This window comes from Pelodiscus sinensis, chromosome 1 (assembly GCF_052426305.1).
Source record: "Pelodiscus sinensis isolate ZL-2025 chromosome 1, ASM5242630v1, whole genome shotgun sequence".
NCBI lineage: Eukaryota > Metazoa > Chordata > Testudines > Trionychidae > Pelodiscus > Pelodiscus sinensis.
The window spans coordinates 219,066,922-219,086,336 of NC_143052.1; the positions used below are offsets into that span (position 1 = coordinate 219,066,922).

Sequence of the window (19,415 nt, forward strand, 5' to 3'; positions counted from 1 at the left end):
AATAAAATGTGTATTTTGGGGAAAATACCAATTGTGTTACACCCAGTCCAGAAAGCAGAGTACTAAAAGATGAGGCCCACCATTGACCAGGCAAAGTCATTTTGCACTGCTGAAAGTTCAAGAAATAATATATATGTAGAAAAATAGAATTTTTTATTAATATGCTTGCAAAAGGGAAGTAGAAGAACAGTTTCAACTCTGTAGGATTTCAACTACAAACATTATTCATTTTATTGAATAATTACCAAACATAGTAAATTTGAATCAAACTCATAAAGCTTCCATTACTTTTTCCGTAATGAATTTGAATTATTTTATGATTTGTAACAGTAAAAATTGTATTTGCACTAAAATGACAGTTATATGGGCATTTTGATTTTAATTTTGTAAGCAAATATTTTTATGAACTCTAATCATAATAGTCATGACTTTTTTTTTAATGAAAAACAAAATTAATTATTTAAACCAGTGTTTCTCAAAGTGTTCTACAGACCCACTCTGAAAAAGCTGCCATCAAGCTGCTCCAGTTTGTTTACTTACTGGCTCCACAGCCACGGAGCCTCATGGTTCCCGTAGGTTGCGGTTCATTGTTTGCAGCCAAGGGGAGCTACGGGAAGCAATGTGACTCGGGTCACTGCTTCCCACGGCTCCTCTTGGCTGCAAACAGTGAACCGCAGCCAATGGGAGTCATGAGACTCCATGGCTGTGGAGATAGTAAGTAAACAAACAAGAGTGGGCCAGTAGCAGCTTTCTCAGCTGGGGTTTTGGACCACTTTGAGAAACACTGCTTTAAACCTTTCACCCAGCATATTCTGGTGTAAAAAGTAGTGCATTCAGCTAATTGAAGTGGCAAGATTGTTTATGTAAAATTTGGTATCTGTAGGTAATCAAGAAGTATTGGTTTATTTTGCACAAACAAACCCACAAACAAACTCACTCTTGAAAATGAACTGTAGTGCTTAACTAAATTGTTATTAATGGCAACATATTGTTTTTATACAGTGCTGGACCAAAGCATTCTTGCTCCCCGGGCAGCAGACGCGGGGCGCATGCATAGCTCCGCCCCTAGGTGCACGGCACCCCTCCAACTTACAATGAGGCGCACTGGGCACCTGCCCAGCTAGCCCCCCCCCCTTTAATCCGGCCCTGTTTTTATATATTCTGTGGCAGGAAGGAACCACTGTGATCATCTAGTCTGTTCTGCTATATAACACATCACAGAACTTCCCCAAAATAATCCACAAAACATATATCTTAAAAAAAAAAATCCAGTTTTGATTTACAAATTGTTAGCAACAGAGCATCTACCATGACCCTTGGTAAACACACGCCTTTTATCCAGAAAGATGCCAAAGATATTTAGAAGCAAAGACCTAAATTCTAACCGGCAATCTATACATGAACCTCAGTGAGAGCCAAATGCGCAGATCTAAGATTATAAATTAGCTGTTTGAATTTCTATTAAATTTATTTAAATGCACACTGTATGCTCTTCTATTACTTCACCCATCACTGACATAGGGGTAGAACACACAGTGATATTAACCCAACTGCATCTGCTGAAGTGGATTTTATTCACAAAATCTTATGCTAAAATAAATCTGTTAGTCTTTAAGGTGTCTCAGGACTCCTCGTTGTTTTTGCAGATATAGAATAACATGGCTACCCCTCTGAGACTAACCAATCATTAAGGACTGAAAATAAGAATATCGTATAAAACTGAAACTGCAGTATGTATAGAAAAGATAATCAACCAAAGCAGAATTTGGGTAGGCCATGAAGTTTAATGCCACGATCCTTGTGATGAGCATCAGCACACTGATAATAGACAGAACCTTTGTTTTAATATAATATTTAAAAAACAGCCCACATGCTGTCTTAAAAAGACTATCAAGACTGAAGAGTAAAACACTCAAGCCACGTCTACACTATGCAGCAGATTGACATTCCAGAGGTGGGTCTTCTGGCATTTGATTTAGCGGATCTAGTATAGACCCATAAATCAAACACTGAGGGCAGCTCTGGCCGGCATCTGGTATTTCTCGTTTTGTGAGGAGTAAGGGAAACCAACGGAAGTGTTTGCTCCCATTGGCCTACCTCTGTGTGGATGGTACGGAAATGAAATTTAAGATACATTGACTTTAGTTACATAAATAACGTAGCTGCAGTTGCGTATCTTAATTCAACCTTCTGCTGTAGTGTAGACCAGGCCTCAGACATTAGCAAATGCCAGATTTAAGGCTGTCTGTTCAAACTGTGCATCCAGAAAATGAGGAACACATTGTAAGTTTGGTTCAAGTAGCTTGTCTAACATTACAGAGGAACTCTGGAGTAGAGACAAACTCCAGCAATTCAGGGCAGCATTCAACAGCTTTACCCATAAGTCCATCCTTCTTCTTCCTGCAATCCCCTGCGTTATTCACCACACATCTTCCAACTTCTGCAAAAAAGGAGGCAGAGATCTGACAGAAAATAACCATTTTTATTACCCAACCCTGATTCATCACCAGTTCAAGTTCACATGGTTAAATCCTGTAGCATAATGTAGATGCACAGTAGGGCCTAATTGAAGCAATTTCCTAACTTGTGAGTGGTTGACTTTCCAATCCTAATATTCTTGTAATATAGTTCTTTCTATGTAATCACTAGATTTTCATATAAGCAAAATGAAAAAGGAACAACCCCCCCCCCCCCACACACACACACCAAATTCCACCATATAGAATCACTTTGCCATCTGCATAAGCCACCATCAGGATTGGAACCACTAGATCCACCACACAGACCTCTGTCACTTGAGCTAATGCAATAACTGATAGCAATACAAGGCTGTCACCTCTCTGTGGATTAGCTCTAGAAGGGAATGAGAGACTTTCCTGGTGAGTTTCACAGATACCTGCCAACAACAGAGGAATGGAGAAATTTCAGATTCGTGGGTTCCATTTCAAGCTCTGGAGGGAAGTGTGTCTAAGCAGTGATGGACATTTCTGTCTGTTCCCTTTTTGAAGTTTGTCCGCTTCTTCTCTCTCCCCTCCAACCTGTCCATCCCGTCCTATCTCCTCCTTCCTTGATTCTCCATCCCAGTCCCATTATCCTTGCCCACCCACTCTTCAGATTTACACCTAGTCCCTCTCTTCTTTCCAGGGCTCCTCATCCAATTTCAGTTTTCTCCCTAGTTCCTTGTTCCAGGCTGTTTGCCCAGAGAATTTCATTTCTTCCCTCACATCCTGTCTCTTTGTCAGATCTCTTTTTTCTTTCTCCTCCACCCTGCCTATGTATCACAATCAGTGGAACTGGAGTCAGAGAGCCCATGGTCCTGGGAGGCCTGCTGTTGAACAGAGAATTGGAGTAGTTAGACCTGACCCAACTTAGCCAGATGGACAAAGTCAGGCTTTAATAAAGTTCCATTTATTCAATTTAACCTCCAATCAGCTTTGCTCTTTACAAATGAAACAGCCTGGATGCCAGCAGAGGGGTTACTGAGAGCAGAGGAAAGTGAGACTTTGTGCTCTCGGTTCTGGTGTTGGCACTGACCCAACCTGGAGCACCCAATACACAGAAATGTCCTGATGCTCTGTTACACTAAGGTGGAGCATGCGAAGTGGCTGAGAGTGGGCACAGCCCCGTCACATCTACATGCTTAAACACATTCAGTGTCAGTTTTACCTGCTGAAGTCTGAGATATCTACTAAGCATGTGCGTACAGATTTCAAGAGAATGGCCAAAGGCACATCCCTGAGATAAAGTCCATGTCTCTGTCAAATTTCAAGTCCCTCCTCTAAAATGTGGATACACTCAAATTTCTCTGTTTAAAAGGCTGCCAGAATTTTAATAAAATGGACAAAACAACACTTTTTTTTTTTGCAGGTCTTATTCTCAGACACTGCTGAGCCATTTTGGCTTAATCAGTCTGAGGCAGATAGACAGCATGGAAAATTTCATCCCACACAGCTAAAGTCTGGCTAAGTATTAAACCATTAAAAACATGGTCTTATAATAAGAAATGTACAGCTATGGTGCTACCCGTACCCCCAGTTCTTCCACGTGGATCAGAAATGTAGGTGACCAAAGAGAGGCAGGTGAGAAGATCTGAAGCTACAAACATGAAATGCTGGAGGGCAGTGGGAGGGATGATATCACTGGATGGAATCAGGAGTGGGACCATGATGTGTGATATCAGAGAGAAGCCACAAGAGAGAAGGCAGAGCTAAAATGGACATGGATGGATGAAGATAATCTTGTTAGGTAGGCATTTGCCTCTAGAGTTCATACAAAAAGAACAAGAAAATGGCAAAGAAAACAGTGGCTAGACTCTATGGGAAGAGATATGGAGCGAGCTTTGGCATAGTGACTTAACGCCAGCCAAATGGGAAAAGAGGAAAAGGAAGTAGCTATGTAATAAATGAAATATTAAAGATGCAGTGGCATGGTCCATTTGTAACCTCAAAACCAAAATATTGAACGTTCTTGATTTAATTTGTGTATCACCGTAAATAGCTGTAATTTAAATAGTAAACAAATAAATCAATCCATTGTAATATCATTCATAGAAAAGTTTCCCCGAGAAGAAGAGAATGAACTATAAGGAACATGACAAAATTGGAAATGTGTTGAAAATGCAACACAATAGTAGCCCTACTAGTCTCACAATATTAGGGAGACAAAATGGGACAAAATAGGTGAGGTACAGTGTTCCCTCTATTCTTTTCCATCCATGTGCACATTTTTTATCCATCCATGTGTGGAATAAATTTTTATGTGCACAGAGGATATGTGAAAAACAAACAATAGGAACAACAGAAGAACAAAACATAGCTGAGGGCACCCAGCTAATCAGGTAGACAGCCATTGAATTTCTCCTGATCAGCCACAAAAGTGCACAGCTTACAGAGAACAGTGGCTGAGGTAATATCTTAAGTTGGCCCAATAAAAAATATTACCTCACCCACCACATCTCTCTAATGGATTGAAACGGTGGCTGGGGGGCTATTGTTCTACCTGTCTCATAAGATAAGAACAAAAAAAAAAAATCCAAAACACCTGAAAGGCAGCAAATTCAAAACTGATAAAAGAAATACTTTTTCAAACAATGACTGTGGAACTCACTGTCAAAATATATTGTTAAAGTCAAGAATTTAGCAAACTTCAAAAAGGGTCTGGATATTAATAAATCAAAAGTTTGGGTAAGATTAAAGATTAAAATACTTATGTTTCAATTCTTAAAATAATTTCTAAATACTTGAAGTTAGAACAAGACTTTCATGGCGGGGTTTCTTGTACGTTCCCTCTGAAACATCTGACTGTCACAGGCCACACACTAGAATTAATAAACCACTGAACCAATACATTGTTCCAGTTTGGCAATTCCAAAGCTCCAATTTTTGAGCATCACTTTGGGGTTGGCACTATTTCCCTTGTTGAAACCTACTTGCACATCAAGGGCAATTCTACTGCAGTTTGCACATTCTTACAATGTATTGGAAGTCGAGCATCACTTGGGTACTCTTGGGCATAAGCTGTCCCTGCTTTGCAGCTGTTGACATACTTGCTCAGAGGAACCATTTACTCTAGCTGTCAAGCACTACATCATTTTTATTGAACATTGAGGAAAATTACTGTCTTCAGACTGATTTTTCAAAAGATCAACCTGCAACTTTAGGTTTTTTTAAAAAAGGACATGACTACACAGGACATCATAATGGTTAAAGCTTTGGAAGCGCACATCATTTTAATGACAAATGAATTTAAAGTGTTATTCTGGAGTCTGTAGAATTGTCAGATTTGCACATTTACAAAGCATAAGGTTTTACATTATCAGTAGTAGAAGAACTTATTCAGAAATACTGCTACAGCTCAAAACTCACTGAATACATTTGCTATAGTACTCTACCGGTGCATATGGACTACAGAATTCTGCAACTTGCAGTCAAAAGAATATTTCAGCTGTCAGCAATTTTTGTGTTTTACTTGTGTGGGCAGAAGATGACAGTTGACATATCTTGATGAAATTAATTGATTCATCCTTGCCCTTATCTGGACAATAATATAAAACTCAAAGATGCTGGTAATAAAATATTGATGATGCACTGAACTTCTCATCCTCATATTAGCTGTTCACTTTAGTGCTTTCACTTCAATAAGATTGTAGATATTGCTTCTTTTTCTGAAAGACTATTTTTGTTGTTGCTCCTGCTTATAAATAAATGAGGAAATAAATTTCCTCTACTATCTCCCAATGAAGGGCAAAATAGCTTTTTACAGTGTTGTCATCCATCATCCTGTGACAGTGTTTAGAAAATAGTGATTATATTGTATCTGAAACGAGATCACTTTCTCAGAGTCTGCCTTGATTTAAGCATTTTACTGCATAAATTTGCTAAAAGCATTGGTCTTTATTACAGTTTTCAATTGGCAGGCTAAATTGCATTGAGCCATCTGTAAAAGAGAAATGATTATGCTGACCTACCTGTTTCATTAGTATTTGTAAAGCCTTCCACGGTCTGACAATGGTTGGAAATCCATTGCCCACCTATAAGCAAAATGCTTAGTTTCTAAGTTGCTATCATCTAAAGAAAATTGTAGAATTTGTAAATAGAGGATTTATATAAGCAAGATAATGCTGATGGTTGGGCCATGTTTAGGGTGTTGAGAATGGAATTCAAGACACCCATGTACAATTCCACATGGCCCCAAAAACTTCCTATGTGACTGTGGATAAGTCATTTAGTTTCTTTTGGTGCCTCAGTTCCCCATCTGTAAACCAGGGATAATACCTCCTAGGGACTTCTGACAATAACTTCATTAATGACTGTAAGGTACTTAAGCATAATCATCACTAATTATTATTATTATGAAAGGCCATTAAAAGATACTAAAATAGGTCATTTAAAATGTCTTTATTATAAAATCTAATTTTGCTTTTTAAAGTCTCCTCAATCTGTTCCCTCAAAGAAAAAAACATGGCACAATATGTTGGTTTTATATATATATATATATATATATATATATATATATATATATATATATATATATATATATAACCCAACATATTGTGCTATGATTTTTTCATGTTGTGTGTGAAACTGTAATATATATATTACAGTATCACACACAACATGATTCTGGCCAATACTCCCAAGCTTGAGTCTGGGATTTTCAAAAGGGGAGTAAAGGATTTAAATATCCATCTCCCTCAGAATAGTTAATCATCTAAATGCATATTTAGGGTTTTAAAATAAAGGGACTAGATTTTCACAGCTGTTGAACCTGTCTCTCCTGCTGGGGATTACAGATGTTTTGGCATGTCTGAAAATCAGGAACCCAAATATGTTTTGAAGTTCCAAACTTTAGGAACCCAAGTTTTAAATTCTGGCACATATATTTCAATATGAGGTCTGGACTGCTAAATAGAAATTATAGTTCAAAAATACCCACATAAAATGTTTTTAAAAATAATCTTTTCTAAGGAATGTGAAACAGCAGTCATAAATTACCTCCACATCTGAAATAATGGGAAATCAAAAGATGAACAGACACATATTACAGGTAAGTGTGCTGTTTTTTGGTAGAATTTGTTCATGTAACAAAACAAGTTTACAAAAGAAAAGGAGACCAAAAGGATCATCTTTCTACCATTAATGTTTGCAACAACCCACCACTTACTTTTGGACATTTATTTTCCACAATACTTAGTCCAGCAGGAATCTTATTAGTTCTTTCTCTGTACATGCTAGTTCATTTACAGCCTATACTGAGACAGAAAAAGTTGTAATTTAAAAGCACTGGACTAGAATGCAGGAGAGTTTGGTTCAATTCCTGAGTGTGCTACAAACTTTATATATGGCATTGGACTAGATCTTTAATCTTACTGTAACTCAGTTTTCCATCTGTGAAAGGGAGATATTTCCCTTCTACCACTCCACATGACTTTCTATTGTAAATTATATACCAGTGAGGAGGGATAATTTCTTATTATGATTTCTGCAACACTAAACAAAATGGAGCCCCAGCGTCAGTTGGTAGATTTTAGGTGTTACTGAAGAACAAGGAATGTATTGTCCGTGTCATTCTGTATTGCATAGATGTGTCCGTGTTTTAGTGACTAGCAGTGTTATGAATTTAAGTTCTGCGGCTCACCTTCTGGTGATATTGTGCAAGTGTCCTTTGAGGACAAGTACTAAAAGAACACACATGTAGTGATCTCTTTGTGAAAACTGTTCATTCATGGCTGATAAGGTGTATTTCTCTTGTCATTTTTGTGTGAGTTCATTCAAGAGCAAGTAATTGTCAGATTTCACCTACACAGTTGTTACTGGGACATTTGATGCTCTGAAGAAAGTACACACACATGATAAGCATGTACAAGACCCCTGGATCTTGAAAGTTGTGTTGATCATCAGAGCAGTGGCGATACATCTGCAGGTTTTGTATCTCTTCTTACAGCAGAGTCTAGTGCCACTTTGAGTTGGTGTATTATAGTTCTGCCCTGGGCTGACTGACCCTGATGCGTAAGGAGTGGATGGATGAAAACCCAATCTACCCTAGGCTCCTACAGGATATGCATTGCTGCTTGTTGTGGGAATTCAGGTAAACAAACTTCCTGCCTCAAGCAGCTCTAAGCAAATTCTTATCCTGTCCTAACTGGACCCTAACATCCTCACATCATTGCCAAGGGCACAACAGCTTATGTAAAATCACAGACTCCGTTTCAGGTGATAGAGTAAGCAGCTCTGTAACAGTACATATTATGTTCAAGGGAGAGGATTCCCCTTCAGGATACTGGACCATAGATGCAGCTAGTCCATTATTCAGTCATTAGCTTGCTTCTGCTTTAATTAACTGTAGTGTGCAAATAAACAGAGCTCTCTCTCTCTCTTTCTCTCTCTCTCTCTTACTATATGGAAGTTTGAACAGCAATCATTTTGTGATATCTGTGACTGGAATTAATCTCCTATGGTGCTTCTGGCCAGATGTGGTAGAACTGCCCTGGTAAAGACAGCTGAGTTTTATGAGACCTAGATGGGATGCATTTCTTAGCACATCTCTTATGCTTTTGAAATCTCTCTTATATTTTAAAAATCTAAGGCAAATTGGTGTTTTAGAGGAAGCCAAAATGATGCTTTGGGTTCTTTAGCACGTAACAGCTAACTTTAAACAATCTGAATTTAACACCCCCCCCCCCCCCACCCACAAAACCTCTTTTCTTAGAGTGTTATGAGGCTGATGGATACATTTTAATGTGATGCTGGGAATGGATTCATACAACTATATCCCCTATAATGTACTGTTAGTGTATGTTGGCACAGCTATCCCTCATGGTCCAACACAAAACAATGTTTTATCAAGATGATTCTTCTCTAATATCTTTATTGTGCAGCTTGAGGCATTAACTGAATTTTACAGGAACAAACAAAAACAAAAGAGTGTTTAAACAAAAAGTACCCTTTCAGGGTACAGATAAAACACTGCTCTCTGTGTATGGTACAACACTGACTCTTAAGAAGTTTCCTCCTGGCTAACAGGGTGTGGGGTTTGAGGTTTTGACTTTTTTTTTTTAACATAGAACTCCCTGGACCTCCTAATTTTGCCTTAAGCCTACATCTAGGTCCATTACCTCTTTTCTATACCTAAAAGATACCTGAGCAAGAAGTCAATTCTGACTGCTGGTGCTTTGATAGAGCACCTACATCTTTCAAATGAACTTTAAACATACCTCTATGAATCTATGAATATGCGATTTTGCTTTTTGGCCTTTAGTAGATGTCCCTGAGACAGAACTGTTTCAAGTCAGCACATATTGTACAAGCTAGTATAAAAAATATTTAGAATTAATTTGTCCCTTTATAAATGCACTCAGTAGGTTTGGGGTGCATGTATTATATTTAGCATGATTCTTAATAAAAAAAGGTCTTTCATCTAAATAAATACAAAAGAAATTACTCCGCAAAATGCTGTAGAAAAGGAAATGACCTGTAACATCATGTGAGAATCAACAAATCTGAACTCTGTCAGACCACCGGGGGAAGCAAATTTCAGAGTGAAGGGTCCTGTAGTATAAACACCCCTAAATATAATCCAGCTCCAGATCTCTGCTGCTGTGAATGAACACATGGAGAGAGAACAAAAGAGAAAGAAAGATCTTCTCAAATATTGATGATCCAAGCCACATATTTAACCTGCAGCTTGATTTGCATTTGAAGTGAATTGAAGCCACTGCAGCTGGTGGGCAGTTGTGTTTTGGACCAGCTATACATTCAGCATGATCTTCATGGGCTTCATACACTGCGATAATCTAATCTAGAAACCATCCACAGGCATGGGAACTATGGGTATGGGGAGTGCTGCAGCACTCCCAGTTGTGAGTGGAACTGCCTTCCCAGGCTCCACACCTGGCCCTGTACCTTCAGTCCCTGCTTCTGGCCCCATGCCTGGGATTCTGCTCCCAGCCCTGCACACAGGGCTGCAGCTGCCATCAAATCTGCACCCAGGGCTCTGTTCTCATTCCCACATGTGGTAGGGTTGCCAGATGGTTTCAACAAAAATACCGGACACACTTGACATTACATCACAATCGACACTACATCTTATTTAGAAAATACCAGACATTTATATTTTCGTAATAGAAAATATATGTTTCCCGAACAGAAAACTCGAATACTGGACTGTCCGGTCCAAACAGGACACCTGGAAACCCTTCATGAGGGGCCACCTGGGGCTCTGCGTGTGGGGTCCTCGCTGCCATAGGCCCCATATCCAGGGCTCTGTTCACAGCCCTGCACCTGTAATCCACACACAAGGTCCCAGCTACCACCAGCCCCACACCTGGACCTCTGCTTCTGGCCCCACATGTGGGGTACCAGCCTTTGCCCCCTTAATCCTGTCTGTGTTGCCCACCCTCACACCTACCCAGAGCCATGGCCCCACTCTTGGCCCTAGTTCTGGGGGATAGGGGCAATGGGTATGGACAGGACTAAGGGGTGTGAGCACCACTGGCTTTTAGTAGCCCCACTGTAAAAAGCATTCCAGCACCACTGGAAGTCACAGATGTATGGTTTACTGAGTCAGGTTCTGGATCTAATAGGAAGGATTGCAAGAGTTTCACAAGACAGATTTTAAAAAGTGCTTTTGGGAACAAGCACCTGCTCACATCTAGAAACATTTTCCAAACTGCAGACCACTAAGCAAAATGTGGACAATGCACCTTAAGCTAAGGAATAGGATAATCAGAACCTGGAGATCCTTTATCCTACTATCAATTCTTACTGGTTTGGATTACATATCAGCTAACTCACTTGCATCAAAGTCCACAGCCCAACCGGATATTAAGAAAGATGCCATACAATCTGTGATGGGGTGCGGTCACAGAAGACCTCTTGGGGTTGCTATCCGGTGTGCTGATAAAGCCACTGACACCTTCTTGTTCTGTGGGACTCCTCCCCACCCTGTCCAGCTGGGCCAGCTCACCTGGTCTTCCCTAGCCAAGGCACAGAGCTGAGATCACTGACCTCACAGAAGAGCAAATCAGACACTGAATCGCTTCAGATCTGAGGAGAATGCAGTTTTGGGCACGGCATCCAGGAAAGCAACCTCAAATGGGACCAGAATCCCAAACAAATCATTCAGGTTAGCCCTCTTAACAGTGAAAGAAGGATGTACACAAAGATTACTCCCCCAGATATTTCAGCTAAACCTCCAAGCCCCGTACCCGGGAAGATCTTTCCCCCCTGAGGTCTTTGGTTATCCTCTCGGGTGTGACATGCCAAACAAAGATCAAGAGTCTGAAAACTTTGCATTTTAAATAGCCTTTCTTTTGGGCAGGAATTATTTGTTTCTACATTCTCCCCTTTCATTGAAAATTATCTGGTCAGACCCTACCAGTTGGAATGGTCACATGCTTTACTAAGATCAACCACTGCTTTGACTTAAAGGATAAAGGAAGCTGTTTACAGGTGATCACCTGGACACTGAGGTGTACCAGCACTGGAAACATCCTTGATGGCTTTCATTTGCACATTTAAAACCATAAACCATTTCCTGACCCATATCTCTAACTTTACACATAAGAGTGATATACACACCAAATTAGGATATACAGATGCAGCAGATTGAGGCATTAGATTGATAGGCTACATGAGGTATTTTGTCCAAAGCATCTTCAAGTTATGTATATTTGTGTCCATAAGTCAATTTCATAAAGCGTGGAGGAAAGGGGGGAGGAGGAGAGGAACCATCACAATCTGGATCTGCAACAACAGGACATATGATTGCAGATCATTCATCTATTGACCCAAATAGATTTACAATCTGACTCCAGCAGTCTCAGTCATGAATTTAATAGGAAAAGTAGCAGAAAGAACATATATGTAATCCTATGTGAAACTGATCTCAGGGTAGATGAATGTAGCTCAAAAAGCATCATCAGGATCTTAGGGTACATCTAGACTACATGCCTCTGGTGCCAGAGGCATGTAGATTAGGCTACCAGGCATAGGAAAATGAAGCGGCGATTTAAATAATTGCCGCTTCATTTAAATTTACATGGCTGCCGTGCTGAGCCGATCAGCTGTTTGTCGGCTCAGCGCGGTAGTCTGTATGCTCCGCGGTTGACATCAAAGGCATTTGTCGACCACCCAGGTATGCCTCCTGGGATGAGGTTTACCTGGGTGGTCAACAAATGCCTTTGATGTCGACACCCGCGCGTCCAGACTACCGTGCTGAGCCGACAAACAGCTGATCGGCTCAGCGTGGCAGCCATGTAAATTTAAATGAAGCGGCGATTATTTAAATCGCCGCTTCATTTTCCTATGCCTGGCAGCCTAATCTATATGCCTCTGGCGCCAGAGGCATGTAGTCTAGATGTACCCTTAGAGAGAAAAGAAGAGAACGAGACTAGGTTAGCACCTTCTATGTCAGTGAATGTATGCTGGGAGGCAAAAAAGACCTGATGGTTAATGCTTCAATGAAATAAGAGATTTAGCATGGACATCTCAGCTTTATCCATCTAGAAGAGGAAAAACTTAAGCATGGTGATGAGTGTAGTTCTGTTCTGTATTGTGTCCAAGCTCAAAGCAAAATTGAAAGGGAGCAGGAAAAGCTGAGGACTCCAGAAAGCAACACATTTGCTTTACCACACCCTCCTTAATAAACTTTTTAAAACAAAGATTAGAAGCAGTGAGCTTCAAGTTCATGATTTTAAATACATGAGCATCAAGAAATCTACAGTTGAGAGTAACTAACAGCTTATATTCCAAAAGAAGTCTGTAAGATTTCGGCAAGAAATTGTAGTTTCCTAGTACAGGCTGTCCCCCGGTTACGTACAAGATAGGGACTGTAGGTTTGTTCTTAAGTTGAATCTGTACGTAAGTCGGAACTGGCATCCAGATTCAGCCGCTGCTGAAACTGACCAGCGGCTGACTACAGGAAGCCCGAGGCAGAGTTGCTCTGCCCCGGGCTTCCTGGAATCAGCCGCTGATCAGTTTCAACAGGCTGAATCTGGACGCCAGTTCTTACATACAGATTCAACTTAAGAACCCCAGGCGTCCCCAAGTCAGCTGCTGCTGAAACTGATCAGCGGCTGATTCCAGGAAGCCCGGGGCAGAGCAACTCTGTCTCGGGCTTCCTGTAGTCAGCGCTGGTCAGTTTCAGCAGCGGCTGAATCAGGACACCTGGGGCAGAGCAGCTTGGGTGCTGCTGGGCTGCTCCAGTAGCGCCGCTCCTCGGCACTACTGGACCAACCCAGCAGCACCCAAGCTGCTCTGCCCCAGGCGTCCTGATTCAGCCGCTGCTGAAACTGACCAGCAGTGGCTGAATCAGGACGCCTGGGGCAGAGCAGCTGGGGTGCTGCCGGGTTGGTCCAGTAGCGCCCAGAGCGGCGCTACGGGACCAACCGGCAGCGCCCCAGCTGCTGTACCACAGGCGTCCGGAGCAAAGCCTCTGAGGACGCCCGCAGCAGGACAGCCGTGACGCGTCTGGGCTGTCCGCTGCCCGTGTGCTCCGCAGCTTTGATCCATGTCTCCCTGGTCTGCTGGTCTCCAGCAGACCAGGGAGACGCAGAGCAAACCCCGTTCGTAACTGCGAATTCGACATAAGTCGGATCCTCGTAACTCAGGGACTGCCTGTAAAAGAAAGCAAACTAGAAGATGCATTACACTCATCCCTTCCAGACACAGATCTGCCATTCTGAAAAAATTCAGTTCATTCTGAATCCAATCAGTTCTCTCAGTAAAGTAGATGGGAAATTCCTTGCTGGTTCTATGTATCCCAGCAGAAGAAAATGAGATTAATAAATCTACCCAACAGTAACATCTGTGCCACTGAACAGATGCAATAGAGAAAAGTAAAGTTAGTTGTCTCTACTACAGCCACACCATAGGAATTTTAAAACTCTATGTTGTAGTCAATCTAACTTGTAGCTTGATTTCTGTTATTGACATTCAATCATCCACCCTATGCAATTCACTGACTACAGGTCATCTGTGTACAAAAGTGATTTATGAAGATAAAAAAAGCTGCCGTGAGGGCAGGGCACTGGACTTTATGATCTCTCAAGGTCCCTTCCAGTTCTAGTATTCTATGATTCTAAGCTACTGTAACAGGGCAGCTGCCCTGTACTGGCCCCTTTAAGAGCCAAACCCTGGCCTGGAGCAGGCCCGGGGAATTCAGCCCAGCTGGGCGGCGTTGGCCAATTAAGGCCCAGCTGGGAGCTATAAAGGGGAAGGGCTGCTTCAGCACAGACAGTGTGTGCCTGGCTGCCGAGGGAGCAGGACGCTCTCTGGAGCTAGGGCAGGGCAGGGCTAGAGAGTTAGGCTGGGCCAGGGACTCGGACCGCCAATCGGCCAGCCTGCTAGGCCTGCGGCAAGGGTGTGTGCCTGGCTGCCGAGGGAGCAGGACGCTCTCTGGAGCTAGGGCAGGGCTAGAGAGTTAGGCTGGGCCAGGGACTCGGACCGCCAATCGGCCAGCCTGCTAGGCCTGCGGCAAGGGTGTGTGCCTGGCTGCCGAGGGAGCAGGACGCTCTCTGGAGCTAGGGCAGGGCTAGAGAGTTAGGCTGGGCCAGGGACTCGGACCGCCAGCCGGCCAGCCTGCTAGGCCTGCGGACAGGCCTGCTGGAGAGACATCAATCCCCCGGAAGGGGGGCTCAGAGCGAGTGATTTGGGCACTGCCGGAGGGCAGTGTGGCGAAGAGAGCAACGCGACGAGAAGATTCCAGAGGGGGAACACCACGTGAGCGGAGGCCTGTGCGGGCGGAATGGACTGATTCCGGAGACAGATGACGGACCCCCGCTACGGTGGTGAGTGACCCCCTCACAGATGGTGGAGAATGTGGGCATATACGCGATCCCGGCCCTGAGGTAAGGGCCCTGCATGGGCCTCAGTGGACCCTAATACAAAAAAAAAAAAAAAAAAAAAAAGAGAGGAAAAAAAAAAACCCCCCCCCCGTAAAAAGAGAGAAGTTGCGGGGTTCCCTCCTCCCCTCTCGGCGAGCTCGGACGGGAGGGCCATGGAGGGGGAGGCAATGCCCGAAGGACTGACTAAGGGGCGACAGCCGTCAGTGAAGCTTCGAGCCCAATACTGCCCGGCTCTTCAGGAGGTGGCGGAGCAGGACCAGGCCGGTATGGGGGCCGCCCCGACTCCCCCGGCTAGCTCCCCCTCCCTGACCACCCGGGAACCCGCGGGGGATCCCGCGGTATTCGCCCTCCTCGACTCGGGATGCAGCCAGACGCTTATTCGCCCCGAGGTACTGCCTAACACCGCGTTGGCCGAGGGGGAGCTGCAGCTGCGGTGCATCCATGGGGATGTGAAGATCTATCCTCAGGTCCGGCTTCCCTTGACGGTACGGGGAGTCACCCGAATGATGCGAGTGGGCGTGGTGCCGCACCTGCCATACCCTATGGTGCTGGGTCGTGATTGGCCAGGTCTTACAGCTCTCATTACAGACGTACCGGCACCGACCGAGCCCCGCGTGGAACTCCTGGGGGAGGAACTCCAAGCAGTCCGACCGCCGGGGTCGCTCGACAGGGAGGGCCCCGCCGGGCGCGACGCAGCTGAACCGGCCAACCCAGGGCGCTCGGACCCGGAGGACATGCCGGTCGCGCTGGACTCGACCGACTTTCCCCGCGACCAGCGGGAGGATCCCACCCTGCGGGAGGCCTACATCCAGCTCGCTTGTGTTGATGGGACGGTGGTGGATCCACAGAGGGCGGCGCACTGGCCTCGGTTTGAGCTACGAGCCGACCGGCTCTACCGGGTCGGGCGGAACCCGCAGACGCAGGAAGAAGAGGCCCAGTTGTTGGTACCCCGGACCCATCGACGAGCCGTGCTGAGGTTGGCGCACGACCTTCCCGCCGCCGGGCACCTCGGGCATGAGAAGACCCTGGCCCGAGTTTTGGCCCGCTTCTTCTGGCCCGGGGTGTACAAAGAGGTCAAAGACTACTGCCAGTCGTGTCCAGCCTGCCAGCTCGCCGCAGCTCCCGGCGTGCCGAAAGCTCCCCTCGTCCCTTTGCCCGTGGTAGGGACCCCCTTTGAAAGGATCGCCTTGGACATAGTGGGGCCCTTTCCGCGGAGCGCGGCTGGATTTCGGTATATTTTAACAATCATGGACTATGCAACCCGGTTCCCTGAGGCCGTCCCCCTCCGAAACACCCGTGCCCGCACGATCGCGAACGAGTTGGTGAGGATTTTTGCCTGGGTGGGGCTACCTCGAGAACTACTGACAGACCAAGGAACGAACTTCACATCCCGGTTGCTGCGCCAGGTCTGCGACCTCCTGGATATTCACAAGCTACAGACCTCCGTCTACCACCCCCAAACCGACGGGCTGGTAGAGCGGTTCAACCGCACCCTGAAGGGGATGCTGAGAAGGTTCCCTCCGGCGGACATGAAGCACTGGGACCAGCTTATCCCCTTGCTCTTGATGGCAGTGCGGGAGGTGCCACAGGCCTCCACTCGATTTTCCCCCTTCGAGCTCCTGTATGGCAGACGACCTCGGGGCGTCCTCGATCTGGTTAGAGAGACCTGGGAACGGACCCCCTCCTCTTCGGTCGGGCTTCTGCAGTACGTACTTCGACTACAGGAGAGACTCACGCAGGTGGGGGCCTTGGCTCAAGAAAACATACAGGCAGCCCAGCGAGAGCAGGAGCGAGGGTATAACCGGGGAGCCCAGGAAAGAGTGTTCGAACCCGGGGATCGGGTGCTGCTGTTACTCCCCTCAGAGGAGTCAAAACTGCTGGCCCGCTGGCAGGGGCCGTATGAGGTATCCCGACGAGTGGGCCCAGTCACCTATGAGGTTCATCAGCCGGACCGGCGAAGAAAAAAACAAATATATCATGTGAACCTCCTCAAACCTTGGCGAGAGCGAGAATGCATGTTGGTCGCGCCCTACCCGTCGGAACCCGGGTTAGGTCCTAGGGTGCCTGACGCCGAGGGGGAAGAGACACCCCAGCTCGCGGACACCCTGTCGCAGAACCAACGGCGCGTAGCCCAGCTGCTTGTTGAAACCTTCGCCAGGACCTTTACCTCGCGGCCGGGCCGAACCTCAGCAATAACGCACACCATCCGGACTCCGCCCGGTCAGGTCGTGCGGGAGGGGAACAGACCTCTTCCCCGACGGATGCGTGACGTCGTGGAACGAGAGGTCCACACCATGTTGGAGCTGGGAGTGATCGAGCGATCCAGGAGTGAGTGGAGGAGCCCGATCGTGTTGGTTCCTAAACCGGACGGAAGCCTTCGGTTTTGCATCGACTTTCGAAAGGTAAACGCTATATCGAAATTTGACGCCTACCCGATGCCACGGACGGATGAGCTGCTGGAGCGCCTGGGAAAAGCCAAGTTCATAACAACCCTCGACCTGACGAAGGGCTATTGGCAAATCCCGCTGGATCGGGAGTCCCAGGAGAAGACAGCTTTCACCACCCCGTCCGGGCTTTTCCACTTTGTGCGCATGCCGTTCGGCCTCCACGGGGCACCTGCCACCTTCCAGCGGATGATGGATCGCCTGCTTGCCCCTCATCTGGCGTATGCCGCAGCTTACCTGGATGACGTGGTCATCTACGGGCGCGACTGGGAGGACCACATAAACCAAGTGGCGGCAGTACTACGGACGCTCCGCGACGCGGGTCTCACGGCCAACCCCAAAAAGTGTAAAATCGGCGCGCAAGAGACCACCTATCTGGGGTATCGTTTGGGGCACGGGCTAGTCCGGCCCCTGGTGGGGAAGGTAGAGGCCATACGAAATTACCCCACCCCGACCACGAAAAGGAAGGTCCGACAATTTCTGGGACTGGCGGGGTACTACCGCCGATTTGTCCCCCAATTTGCCAGCATAGCGGCGCCGCTCACCTCTCTGCTCACGAAGGACAAACCTCAGAGAGTGAGGTGGGACACAGAGTGTGACTCGGCCTTTCAACAACTTAAAGAAGCCCTGTGTAGCGAGCCCGTTTTGCTTAGCCCAGACTTCGATAAACCTTTTTGTCTACAGACAGACGCCTCCGCCACTGGGCTGGGCGCCGTACTCTCCCAGGAGGTTGGTGGAGAAGAGCATCCGGTGGTTTTTATCAGCCGTAAGCTGTTTCCCCGAGAACGCCAATACTCCGTGATAGAAAGAGAGGCCCTGGCGATCAAATGGGCGGTTGAAGCCCTAAGGTACTACCTGCTAGGGGGTGAGTTTACCCTGTTGACAGACCATGCCCCGCTAAAGTGGCTACAAACTATGCGGGACACCAATAGCCGCCTTATGAGGTGGTACTTAGCCCTTCAACCCTATGTGTTTTCCATACACCACAGGGCGGGCAAGGCCAACGCCAATGCGGACGCATTGTCCCGCCTGGATGAGGAACAAGAATCCAACCCCGAGGTGGGGGACCGGGACTTATGGGGGAGGGCAGGTAGCCGGGCGGATTGGCCGCCCACGGAACCAGAGGAGGAGGAACCCCTCAGGACACCCGGGTGGGCAGAGGCGGATCCCACTCCGTCATGGGACCGGACCCCAGAGGGCGGGGCAGGGAGGTTAAGAAGACGGCGGGAGAGGGCAGTCAGGGCCCAGCCACTGGAGGAGCGGGAGGCAGACCCCGAACTCCTGCCTGGGGAGGCTAAGGCCCGGGCGGGGCTGCCCCCAGCTGAGTTCCTGGGGGCCGACCGAAATGCCCCAGAATGGGGTATGGAGGTGGGGCGCAGACCAGCGGCAGGAGCCCCCCTGGACCCCGAGGACGAGCCCGACGGGCTGGACCAGCTCGATCCCCGATGGGTGCTGGAACGCTGTGGCCGAACCGCCGCCGGGACCTCGCAGGACCCAACCCTGGACCCCTTGAGTGGGCCGCCTGGACCCTACTAGGATGACTGAGACAGCTCGACAGCCCGACGGGCCCTCAGAGGCTACAGGTACCCGAAAAGGGAGGGGGGAAGAAGGGGCCCAGGGATCGCTCA

At 46.3% G+C, this 19,415-nt stretch overlaps 1 protein-coding gene across 2 annotated transcripts in view; it reads right to left on the reverse strand.

The window, feature by feature from the left end:
- Positions 1-19,415, reverse strand: part of FRMPD4 (FERM and PDZ domain containing 4) — a 440,511-nt gene that overhangs the window by 132,183 nt on the left and 288,913 nt on the right. The window lies entirely within an intron of this gene.